This window comes from Schistocerca gregaria, unplaced genomic scaffold, assembly GCF_023897955.1.
Source record: "Schistocerca gregaria isolate iqSchGreg1 unplaced genomic scaffold, iqSchGreg1.2 ptg000251l, whole genome shotgun sequence".
NCBI classification, from domain to species: domain Eukaryota; kingdom Metazoa; phylum Arthropoda; class Insecta; order Orthoptera; family Acrididae; genus Schistocerca; species Schistocerca gregaria.
Genome location: NW_026061759.1, coordinates 3,517,107 through 3,529,734, shown reverse-complemented (window position 1 = coordinate 3,529,734; position 12,628 = coordinate 3,517,107).

Below are 12,628 nucleotides of genomic sequence, written 5' to 3'. Positions count from 1 at the left end.
ATAACTTTGCAAACGATAAATGTAACTCTTTCAGAGAGAAGAATGGCCAATGTGACGATTTGGCTTTAAGTCGATTCGATAACAAATGACGAAAACGGACGGATTTCTCAGGTTTTTCTACATATGAACACTTTTCACATTCTCCCGTGCAACGCGGCTGCAAGTCCTCCTTTCATGTAAAATCTTAAGATCCTAGGTCATGTCCAAGCCACCAAAGCCGGCTAAAAAGTGAATAATCGACAAGTAAAACTTGAATTGTACTACTTCTTACTGGCTATTACTTCAACTTAGAAGCTTCTTCTGTGTTCTACTATGGTGCTTTTAGTGTTTCGGCATACCGCAGCACGCGACATAGCTTTCCAGACGATAAGTGTAACCGTTTCAGAGAGAAGAGCGGCCAATGTGACGATCTGGCTTTAAGTCGATTCGATAACAAATGACGAAAACGGACGGATTTCTCAGGTTTTTACTTTATATGAACACTTTTCACATTCTCCCATGCAACGCGGCTGCTAGTCCTCCTTTCATGCAAAATCTTAAGGTCCTAGGTCATGTCCAAGATATCAAAGCCGGCTAAAAAGTGAATAATCGATAACTAAAACTTGAATTGTACTACTTCTTACTGCCTATTACTTCAACTTAGAAGCTTCTTCTGTGTTCTACTATGGTGCTTTTAGTGTCTCCGCACACCGCAGCACGCGACATAGCTTTGCAGACGATAAATGTAACCGTCTCAGAGAGAAAAGCGGCCAATGTGACGATCTGACTTTAAGTCGACTCGATAACAAACGACGAAAACTGACGGATTTCTCAGGTTTTTACTACATATGAACACTTTTCACACTCTCGCGTGCAACGCGGCTGCTAGTCCTCCTTTCATGCAAAATCTTAAGCTTCCACCTAATGTCAAAGCCACAAAAGCCGGCTAAAAAGTGAATAATCGACAACTAAAACTTGAATTGTACTACTTCTTACTGGCTATTACTTCAAATTAGAAGCTTCTTCTGTGTTCTACTATGGTGCTTTTAGTGTTTCGGCATACCGCAGCACGCGACATAGCTTTGCAGACGACAAATGTAACCGTTTCAGAGAGAAGAACGGCCAATGTGACGATCTGGCTTTAAGTCGATTCGATAACAAATGACGAAAGCGGACGGATTTCTGAGGTTTTTACTACATATGAACACTTTTCACATTCTCGCGGGCAACGCGGCTGCTACTCCTCCTTTCATGCAAAATCTTAAGGTCCTAGGTCATGACCAAGCCACCAAAGCCGGCTGAAAAGTAAATAATCGACAACTAAAACTTGAATTGTACTACTTCTTACTGGCTATTACTTCAAATTAGAAGCTTCTTTTGTGTTCTACTATGGTGCTTTTAGTGTTTCCGCATACCGCAGCACGCGACATAGCTTTGCAGACGATATATGTAACCGTTTCAGAGAGAAGAGCGGCCAATGTGACGATCTGGCTTTATGTCGATTCGATAACAAATGACGAAAACGGACGGATTTCTCAGGTTCTTACTACATATGAACACTTTTCACATTCTCCCATGCAACGCGGCTGCTAGTCCTCCTTTCAAGCAAAATCTTATGGTCCTACGTCATGTCCAAGCCACCAAAGCCGGCTAAAAAGTGAAAAATCGACAACCAAAACTTGAATTGTACTACTTCTTACTGGCTATTACTTCAACTTAGAAGCTTCTTTTGTGTTCTACTATGGTGCTTTTAGTGTTTCCGCTTACCGCAGCACGCGACATAGCTTTGCAGACGATATATGTAACCGTTTCAGTGAGAAGAGCGGCCAATGTGACGATCTGGCTTTAAGTCGATTCGATAACAAATGACGAAAACGGACGGATTTCTCAGGTTCTTACTACATATGAACACTTTTCACATTCTCCCGTGCAACGCGGCTGCTTGTCCTCCTTTCAAGCAAAATCTTAAGGTCCTAGGTCATGTCCAAGCCACCAAAGCCGGCAAAAACGTGAATAATCGACAACTAAAACTTGAATTGTACTACTTCTTACTGGCTATTACTTCAACTTAGAAGCTTCTTCTGTGTTCTACTATGGTGCTTTTAGTGTTTCGGCACACCGCAGCACGCGACATAGCTTTGCAGACGATAATTGTAACCGTTTCAGAGAGAAGAGCGGCCAATGTGACGATCTGGCTTTAAATCGATTCGATAACAAATGACGAAAACGGACGGATTTCTCAGGTTTTTACTACATATGAACACTTTTCACACTCTCTCGTGCAACGCGGCTGCTAGTCTTCCTTTCATGCGAAATCTTAAGGTTCCACGTCATGTCCAAGCCATCAAAGCCGGCCAAAAAGTGAATAATCGACAACTAAAACTTGAATTGTACTACTTCTTACTGGCTATTACTTCAACTTAGAAGCTTCTTCTGTGTTCTACTATGGTGCTTTTAGTCTCTCCGCACACCGCAGCACGCGACATAGCTTTGCAGACGATAAATGTAACCGTCTCAGAGAGAAAAGCGGCCAATGTGACGATCTGGCTTAAAGTCGATTCGATAACAAAGACGAAAACGGACGGATTTCTCAGGTTTCTGCTACATATGAACACTTCTCACATTCTCCCATGCAACGCGGCTGCTAGTCCTCCTTTCATGCAAAATCTTAAGGTTCTAGGTCATGTCCAAGCCACCAAAGCCGGCTAAAAAGTGAATAATCGACAACTAAAACTTGAATGGTACTACTTCTTACTGGCTATTACTTCAACTTAGAAGCTTCTTCTGTGTTTTACTATGGTGCTTTTAGTGTCTCCGCTTACCGCAGCACGCGACATAGCTTTGCAGACGATATATGTAACCGTTTCAGAGAGAAGAGCGGAAAATGTGACGATCTGGCTTTAAGTCGATTCGATAACAAATGACGAAAACGGACGGATTTCTCAGGTTCTTACTACATATGAACACTTTTCACATTCTACCGTGCAACGCGGCTGCTAGTCCTACTTTCATGCAAAATCTTAAGGTTCCACCTCATGTCCAAGCCACCAAAGTCGGCTAAAAGTGAATAATCAATAACTAAAACATGAATTGTACTACTTCTTACTGGCTATTACTTCAACTTAGAAGCTTCTTCTGTGTTCTACTATGGTGCTTTTAGTGTCTCCGCATATCGCAGCACGTGACATAGCTTTGCAGACGATAAATGTAACTGTTTCAGAGAGAAAAGCGGCCAATGTGACGATCTGGCTTTAAGTCGACTCGATAACAAATGACGAAAACGGACGGATTTCTCAGGTTTTTACTACATATGAACACTTTTCACATTCTCCCGTGGAACGCGGCTGCTAGTCCTCCTTTCATGCAAAATCTTAAGGTACTAGGTCATGTCCAAGCCACCAAAGCCGGCTAAAATGTGAATAATCGACAACTAAAACTTGAATTGTACTACTTCTTACTGGCTATTACTTCAACATAGGAGCTTCTTCTGTATTCTACTGTGGTGCTTTTAGTGTTTTCGCATACGGCAGCACGCGAAATAGCTTTGCAGATGATAAATGTAACCGTCTCAGAGAGAAAAGCGGCCAATGTGACCACCTGGCTTTAAGTCGATTCGATAACAAAGACGAAAACGGACGGATTTCTCAGGTTTCTACTACATATGAAAACTTTTCACATTCTCCCATGCAACGCGGCTGCTAGTCTCCCTTTCATGCAAAATCTTAAGGTCCTAGGTCATGTCCAAGCCACCAAAGCCGGCTAAAAAGTGATTAATCGACAACTAAAACTTAAATAGTACTACTTCTTAGTGGCATTACTTCAATTTAGAACCTCCTTCTGTGTTTTAATATGGTGCTTTTAGTGTTTCCGCATACCGCAGCACGCGACATAGCTTTGCAGACGATATATGTAACCGTTTCAGAGAGAAGAGCGGCCAATGTGCCGATCTGGCTTTAAGTCGATTCGATAACAAATGACGAAAAGGGACGGATTTCTCAGGTTCTTACTACATATGAACACTTTTCACATTCTCCCGTGCAACGCGGCTGCTAGTCCTCCTTTCAAGCAATATCTTATGGTCCTACGTCATGTCCAAGCCACCAAAGCCGGCAAAAACGTGAATAATCGACAACTAAAACTTGAATTGTACTACATCTTACTGGCTATTACTTCAACTTAGAAGCTTCTTCTGTGTTCTACCATGGTGCTTTTAGTGTTTCGGCATACCGCAGCACGCGACATAGCTTTGCAGACGATAAGTGTAACCGTTTCAGAGAGAAGAGCGGCCAATGTGACGATCTGGCTTTAAGTCGATTCGATAACAAATGACGAAAACGGACGGATTTCTCAGGTTTTTACTACATATGAACACTTTTCACACTCTCTCGTGCAACGCGGCTGCTAGTCTTCCTTTCATGCAAAATCTTAAGGTTCCACCTCATGTCCAAGCCATCAAAGCCGGCTAAAAAGTGAATAATCGACAACTAAAACTTGAATTGTACTACTTCTTACTGGCTATTACTTCAACTTAGAAGCTTCTTCTGTGTTTTACTATGGTGCGTTTAGTGTCTCCGCATACCTCAGCACGCGACATAGCTTTGCAGACGATAATTGTAACCGTCTCAGAAAGAAAAGCGGCCAATGTGACGATCTGTCTTTATGTCGATTCGATAACAAATGCCGAAAGCGGACGGATTTCTCAGGTTTTTACTACTTATGAACACTTTTCACATTCTCGCGTGCAACGCGGCTGCTACTCCTCCTTTCATGCAAAATATTAAGGTTCCACCTAATGTCAAAGCCACCAAAGCCGGCTAAATAGTGTATAATCGACAACTAAAACTTGAATTGTACTACTTCTTACTGGCTATTACTTCAACTTAGAAGCTTCTTCTGTGTTTTACTATGGTGCTATTAGTGTCTCCGCTTACCGCAGCACGCGACATAGCTTTGCAGACGATAAGTGTAACCGTTTCAGAGAGAAGAGCGGCCAATGTGACGATCTGGCTTTAAGTCGATTCGATAACAAATGACGAAACCGGACGGATTTCTGAGGCTTTTACTACATATGAAAACTTTTCACACTCTCTCGTGCAACGCGGCTGCTAGTCTTCCTTTCATGCAAAATCTTAAGGTTCCACCTCATGTCCAAGCCATCAAAGCCGGCTAAAAAGTGAATAATCGACAACTAAAGCTTGAATTGTACTACTTCTTACTGGCTATTACTTCAACTTAGAAGCTTCTTCTGTGTTTTACTATGGTGCTTTTAATGTCTCCGCATACCTCAGCACGCGACATAGCTTTGCAGACGATAATTGTAACCGTCTCAGAAAGAAAAGCGGCCAATGTGACGATCTGTCTTTATGTCGATTCGATAACAAATGACGAAAGCGGACGGATTTCTCAGGTTTTTACTACATATGAACACTTTTCACATTCTCGCGTGCAACGCGGCTGCTACTCCTCCTTTCATGCAAAATATTAAGGTTCCACCTAATGTCAAAGCCACCAAAGCCGGCTAAATAGTGTATAATCGACAACTAAAACTTGAATTGTACTACTTCTTACTGGATATTAATTCAACTTAGAAGCTTCTTCTGTGTTTTACTATGGTGCTTTTAGTGTCTCCGCTTACCGCAGCACGCGACATAGCTTTGCAGACGATAAATGTAACCGTCTCAGAGAGAAAAGCGGCCAATGTGACGATCGGGCTTTAAGTCGATTCGATAACAAATGACGAAAACGGAGGGATTTCTCAGGTTTTTACTACATATGAATCCTTTTCACATTCTCCCATGCAACGCGGCTGCTAGTCCTCCTTTCATGCAAAATCTTAAGGTCCTAGGTCATGTCCAAGCCACCAAAGCAGGCTAAAAGTGAATAATCGACAACTAAAACTTCAATTGTACTACTTCTTACTGGCTATTACTTCAACATAGAAGCTTCTTCTGTGTTCTACTATGGTGCTTTTAGTGTTTCCGCATACCGCAGCACGCGACATAGCTTTGCAGACGATAAATGTAACCGTTTCAGAGAGAAGAGCGGCCAATGTGACGATCTGGCTTTAAGTCGATTCGATAACAATTGACGAAAACGGACGGATTTCTCAGGTTTTTACTACATATGAACACTTTTCACATTCTCCCATGCAACGCGGCTGCTACTCCTCCTTTCATGCAACATCTTAAGGTCCTAGGTCATGTCCAAGCCACCAAAGCAGGCTAAAAAGTGAATAATCGACAACTAAAACTTCAATTGTACTACTTTTTACTGGCTATTACTTCAACATAGAAGCTTCTTCTGTGTTCTACTATGGTGGTTTTAGTGTTTCTGCATACCGCAGCACGCGACATAGCTTTGCAGACGATAAATGTAACCGTTTCAGAGAGAAGAGCGGCCAATGTGACGATCTGGCTTTAAGTCGATTCGATAACAAATGACGAAAACGGACGGATTTCTCAGGTTTTTACTACATATGAACACTTTTCACATTCTCCCTTTCAACGCGGCTGCAAGTCCTCCTTTCACGCAAAATCTTAAGGTCCTAGGTGATGTCCAAGCCACCAAAGCCGGCTAAAAAGTGAATAATCGACAACTAAAACTTGAATTGTACTACTTCTTACTGGCTATTGCTTCAACGTAGAAGCTTCTTCTGTGTTCTACTATGGTGCTTTTAGTGTCTCCGCATACCGCAGCACGCGACATAGCTTTGCATACGATAAATGTAACCGTTTCAGAGAGAAGAGCGGCCAATGTGACGAACTGGCTTTAAGTCGATTCGATAACAAATGACGAAAACGGACGGATTTCTCAGGTTTTTACTACATATGAACACTTTTCACTTTCTCCCATGCAACGCGGCTGCTAGTCCTCCTTTCATGCAACATCTTGAAGTCCTATGTCACGTCCAATCCACCAAAGCCGGCTAAAAAGTGAATAATCAATAACTAAAACTTCAATTATACTACTTCTTACTGGCTATTACTTCAACATAGAAGCTTCTTCTGTGTTCTACTATGGTGCTTTTAGTCTCTCCGCACACCGCAGCACGCGACATAGCTTTGCAGACGATAAATGTAACCGTCTCAGAGAGAAAAGCGGCCAATGTGACGATCTGGCTTAAAGTCGATTCGATAACAAAGACGAAAACGGACGGATTTCTCAGGTTTCTGCTACATATGAACACTTTTCACATTCTCCCATGCAACGCGGCTGCTAGTCCTCCTTTCATGCAAAATCTTAAGGTTCTAGGTCATGTCCAAGCCACCAAAGCCGGCTAAAAAGTGAATAATCGACAACTAAAACTTGAATGGTACTACTTCTTACTGGCTATTACTTCAACTTAGAAGCTTCTTCTGTGTTTTACTATGGTGCTTTTAGTGTCTCCGCTTACCGCAGCACGCGACATAGCTTTGCAGACGATATATGTAACCGTTTCAGAGAGAAGAGCGGAAAATGTGACGATCTGGCTTTAAGTCGATTCGATAACAAATGACGAAAACGGACGGATTTCTCAGGTTCTTACTACATATGAACACTTTTCACATTCTACCGTGCAACGCGGCTGCTAGTCCTACTTTCATGCAAAATCTTAAGGTTCCACCTCATGTCCAAGCCACCAAAGCCGGCTAAAAGTGAATAATCAATAACTAAAACATGAATTGTACTACTTCTTACTGGCTATTACTTCAACTTAGAAGCTTCTTCTGTGTTCTACTATGGTGCTTTTAGTGTCTCCGCATATCGCAGCACGTGACATAGCTTTGCAGACGATAAATGTAACTGTTTCAGAGAGAAAAGCGGCCAATGTGACGATCTGGCTTTAAGTCGACTCGATAACAAATGACGAAAACGGACGGATTTCTCAGGTTTTTACTACATATGAACACTTTTCACATTCTCCCGTGGAACGCGGCTGCTAGTCCTCCTTTCATGCAAAATCTTAAGGTACTAGGTCATGTCCAAGCCACCAAAGCCGGCTAAAATGTGAATAATCGACAACTAAAACTTGAATTGTACTACTTCTTACTGGCTATTACTTCAACATAGAAGCTTCTTCTGTATTCTACTGTGGTGCTTTTAGTGTTTTCGCATACGGCAGCACGCGAAATAGCTTTGCAGATGATAAATGTAACCGTCTCAGAGAGAAAAGCGGCCAATGTGACCACCTGGCTTTAAGTCGATTCGATAACAAAGACGAAAACGGACGGATTTCTCAGGTTTCTACTACATATGAAAACTTTTCACATTCTCCCATGCAACGCGGCTGCTAGTCTCCCTTTCATGCAAAATCTTAAGGTCCTAGGTCATGTCCAAGCCACCAAAGCCGGCTAAAAAGTGATTAATCGACAACTAAAACTTGAATTGTACTACTTCTTACTGGCTATTACTTCAACTTAGAAGCTTCTTCTGTGTTCTACCATGGTGCTTTTAGTGTTTCGGCATACCGCAGCACGCGACATAGCTTTGCAGACGATATATGTAACCGTTTCAGAGAGAAGAGCGGCCAATGTGACGATCTGGCTTTAAGTCGATTCGATAACAAATGACGAAAAGGGACGGATTTCTCAGGTTCTTACTACATATGAACACTTTTCACATTCTCCCGTGCAACGCGGCTGCTAGTCCTCCTTTCAAGCAATATCTTATGGTCCTACGTCATGTCCAAGCCACCAAAGCCGGCAAAAACGTGAATAATCGACAACTAAAACTTGAATTGTACTACATCTTACTGGCTATTACTTCAACTTAGAAGCTTCTTCTGTGTTCTACCATGGTGCTTTTAGTGTTTCGGCATACCGCAGCACGCGACATAGCTTTGCAGACGATAAGTGTAACCGTTTCAGAGAGAAGAGCGGCCAATGTGACGATCTGGCTTTAAGTCGATTCGATAACAAATGACGAAAACGGACGGATTTCTCAGGTTTTTACTACATATGAACACTTTTCACACTCTCTCGTGCAACGCGGCTGCTAGTCTTCCTTTCATGCAAAATCTTAAGGTTCCACCTCATGTCCAAGCCATCAAAGCCGGCTAAAAAGTGAATAATCGACAACTAAAACTTGAATTGTACTAATTCTTACTGGCTATTACTTCAACTTAGAAGCTTCTTCTGTGTTTTACTATGGTGCGTTTAGTGTCTCCGCATACCTCAGCACGCGACATAGCTTTGCAGACGATAATTGTAACCGTCTCAGAAAGAAAAGCGGCCAATGTGACGATCTGTCTTTATGTCGATTCGATAACAAATGCCGAAAGCGGACGGATTTCTCAGGTTTTTACTACTTATGAACACTTTTCACATTCTCGCGTGCAACGCGGCTGCTACTCCTCCTTTCATGCAAAATATTAAGGTTCCACCTAATGTCAAAGCCACCAAAGCCGGCTAAATAGTGTATAATCGACAACTAAAACTTGAATTGTACTACTTCTTACTGGCTATTACTTCAACTTAGAAGCTTCTTCTGTGTTTTACTATGGTGCTTTTAGTGTCTCCGCTTACCGCAGCACGCGACATAGCTTTGCAGACGATAAGTGTAACCGTTTCAGAGAGAAGAGCGGCCAATGTGACGATCTGGCTTTAAGTCGATTCGATAACAAATGACGAAACCGGACGGATTTCTGAGGTTTTTACTACATATGAAAACTTTTCACACTCTCTCGTGCAACGCGGCTGCTAGTCTTCCTTTCATGCAAAATCTTAAGGTTCCACCTCATGTCCAAGCCATCAAAGCCGGCTAAAAAGTGAATAATCGACAACTAAAGCTTGAATTGTACTACTTCTTACTGGCTATTACTTCAACTTAGAAGCTTCTTCTGTGTTTTACTATGGTGCTTTTAATGTCTCCGCATACCTCAGCACGCGACATAGCTTTGCAGACGATAATTGTAACCGTCTCAGAAAGAAAAGCGGCCAATGTGACGATCTGTCTTTATGTCGATTCGATAACAAATGACGAAAGCGGACGGATTTCTCAGGTTTTTACTACATATGAACACTTTTCACATTCTCGCGTGCAACGCGGCTGCTACTCCTCCTTTCATGCAAAATATTAAGGTTCCACCTAATGTCAAAGCCACCAAAGCCGGCTAAATAGTGTATAATCGACAACTAAAACTTGAATTGTACTACTTCTTACTGGATATTACTTCAACTTAGAAGCTTCTTCTGTGTTTTACTATGGTGCTTTTAGTGTCTCCGCTTACCGCAGCACGCGACATAGCTTTGCAGACGATAAATGTAACCGTCTCAGAGAGAAAAGCGGCCAATGTGACGATCGGGCTTTAAGTCGATTCGATAACAAATGACGAAAACGGACGGATTTCTCAGGTTCTTACTACATATGAACACTTTTCACATTCTCCCGTGCTACGCGGCTGCTAGTCCTCCTTTCAAGCAAAATCTTATGGTCCTACGTCATGTCCAAGCCACCAAAGCAGGCTAAAAAGTCAATAATCGACAACTAAAACTTCAATTGTACTACTTCTTACTGGCTATTACTTCAACATAGAAGCTTCTTCTGTGTTCTACTATGGTGCTTTTAGTGTCTCCGCATACCGCAGCACGCGACATAGCTTTGCAAACGATAAATGTAACCGTTTCAGAGAGAAAAGCGGCCAATGTGACGATCTGGCTTTAAGTCGATTCGATAACAAATGACGAAAACGGACGGATTTCTCAGGTTTTTACTACATATGAACACTTTTCATATTCTGCCTTGCAACGCGGCTGCAAGTCCTCCTTTCATGCAAAATCTTAAGGTCCTAGGTGATGTCCAAGCCACCAAAGCCGGCTAAAAAGTGAATAATCAATAACTAAAACTTCAATTATACTACTTCTTACTGGCTATTACTTCAACATAGAAGCTTCTTCTGTGTTCTACTATGGTGCTTTTAGTGTTTCCGCATACCGCAGCACGCGACATAGCTTTGCAGACGATAAATGTAACCGTTTCAGAGAGAAGAGCGGCCAATGTGACGAACTGGCTTTAAGTCGATTCGATAACAAATGACGAAAACGGACGGATTTCTCAGGTTTTTACTACATATGAACACTTTTCACTTTCTCCCATGCAACGCGGCTGCTAGTCCTCCTTTCATGCAAAATCTTAAGGTCCTAGGTCATGTCCAAGCCACCAAAGCAGGCTAAAAAGTGAATAATCGACAACTAAAATTTCAATTGTACTGCTTCTTACTGGCTATTACTTCAACATAGAAGCTTATTCTGTGTTCTACTCTGGTGCTTTTAGTGTTTCCGCATACCGCAGCACGCGACATAGCTTTGCAGACGATAAATGTAACCGTGTCAGAGAGAAGAGCGGCCAATGTGACGATCTGGCTTTAATTCGATTCGATAACAAATGACGAAAACGGACGGATTTCTCAGGTTTTTACTACATCTGAACACTTTTCACATTCTCGCGTGCAACGCGGCTGCTACTCCTCCTTTCATGCAAAATATTAAGGTTCCACCTAATGTCAAAGCCACCAAAGCCGGCTAAATAGTGTATAATCGACAACTAAAACTTGAATTGTACTACTTCTTACTGGCTATTACTTCAACTTAGAAGCTTCTTCTGTGTTTTACTATGGTGCTTTTAGTGTCTCCGCTTACCGCAGCACGCGACATAGCTTTGCAGACGATATATGTAACCGTTTCTGAGAGAAGAGCGGCCAACGTGACGATCTGGCTTTAAGTCGATTCGATAACAAATGACGAAAACGGACGGATTTCTCAGGTTCTTACTACATATGAACACTTTTCACATTCTCCCGTGCTACGCGGCTGCTAGACCTCCTTTCAAGCAAAATCTTATGGTCCTACGTCATGTCCAAGCCCTCAAAGCCGGCTAAAAGGTGAATAATCGACAACTAAAACTTGAATTGTACTACTTCTTACTGGCTATTACTTCAACATAGAAGCTTCTTCTGTGTTCTACTATGGTGCTTTTAGTGTTTCGGTATACTGCAGCACGCGACATAGCTTTGCAGACGATAAATGTAACCGTTTCAGAGAGAAGAACGGCCAATGTGACGATCTGGCTTTAAGTCGATTCGATAACAAATGACGAAAACGGACGGATTTATCAGGTTTTTATTACATATGAACAATTTTCACATTCTCCCGTGCAACGCGGCTGCTAGTCCTCCTTTCATGCAAAATCTTAAGGTCCTAGGTCATGTCCAAGCCACCAAAGCAGGCTAAAAAGTGAATAATCGACAACTAAAACTTCAATTGTACTACTTCTTACTGGCTATTACTTCAACATAGAAGCTTCTTCTGTGTTCTACTATGGTGCTTTTAGTGTTTCCGCATACCGCAGCACGCGACATAGCTTTGCAGACGATAAATGTAACCGTTTCAGAGAGAAAAGCGGCCAATGTGACGATCTGGCTTTAAGTCGATTCGATAACAAATGACGAAAACGGACGGATTTCTCAGGTTTTTACTACATATGAACACTTTTCATATTCTGCCTTGCAACGCGGCTGCAAGTCCTCCTTTCACGCAAAATCTTAAGGTCCTAGGTGATGTCCAAGCCACCAAAGCCGGCTAAAAAGTGAATAATCGACAACTAAAACTTCAATTGTACTACTTCTTACTGGCTATTACTTCAACATAGAAGCTTCTTCTGTGTTCTACTATGG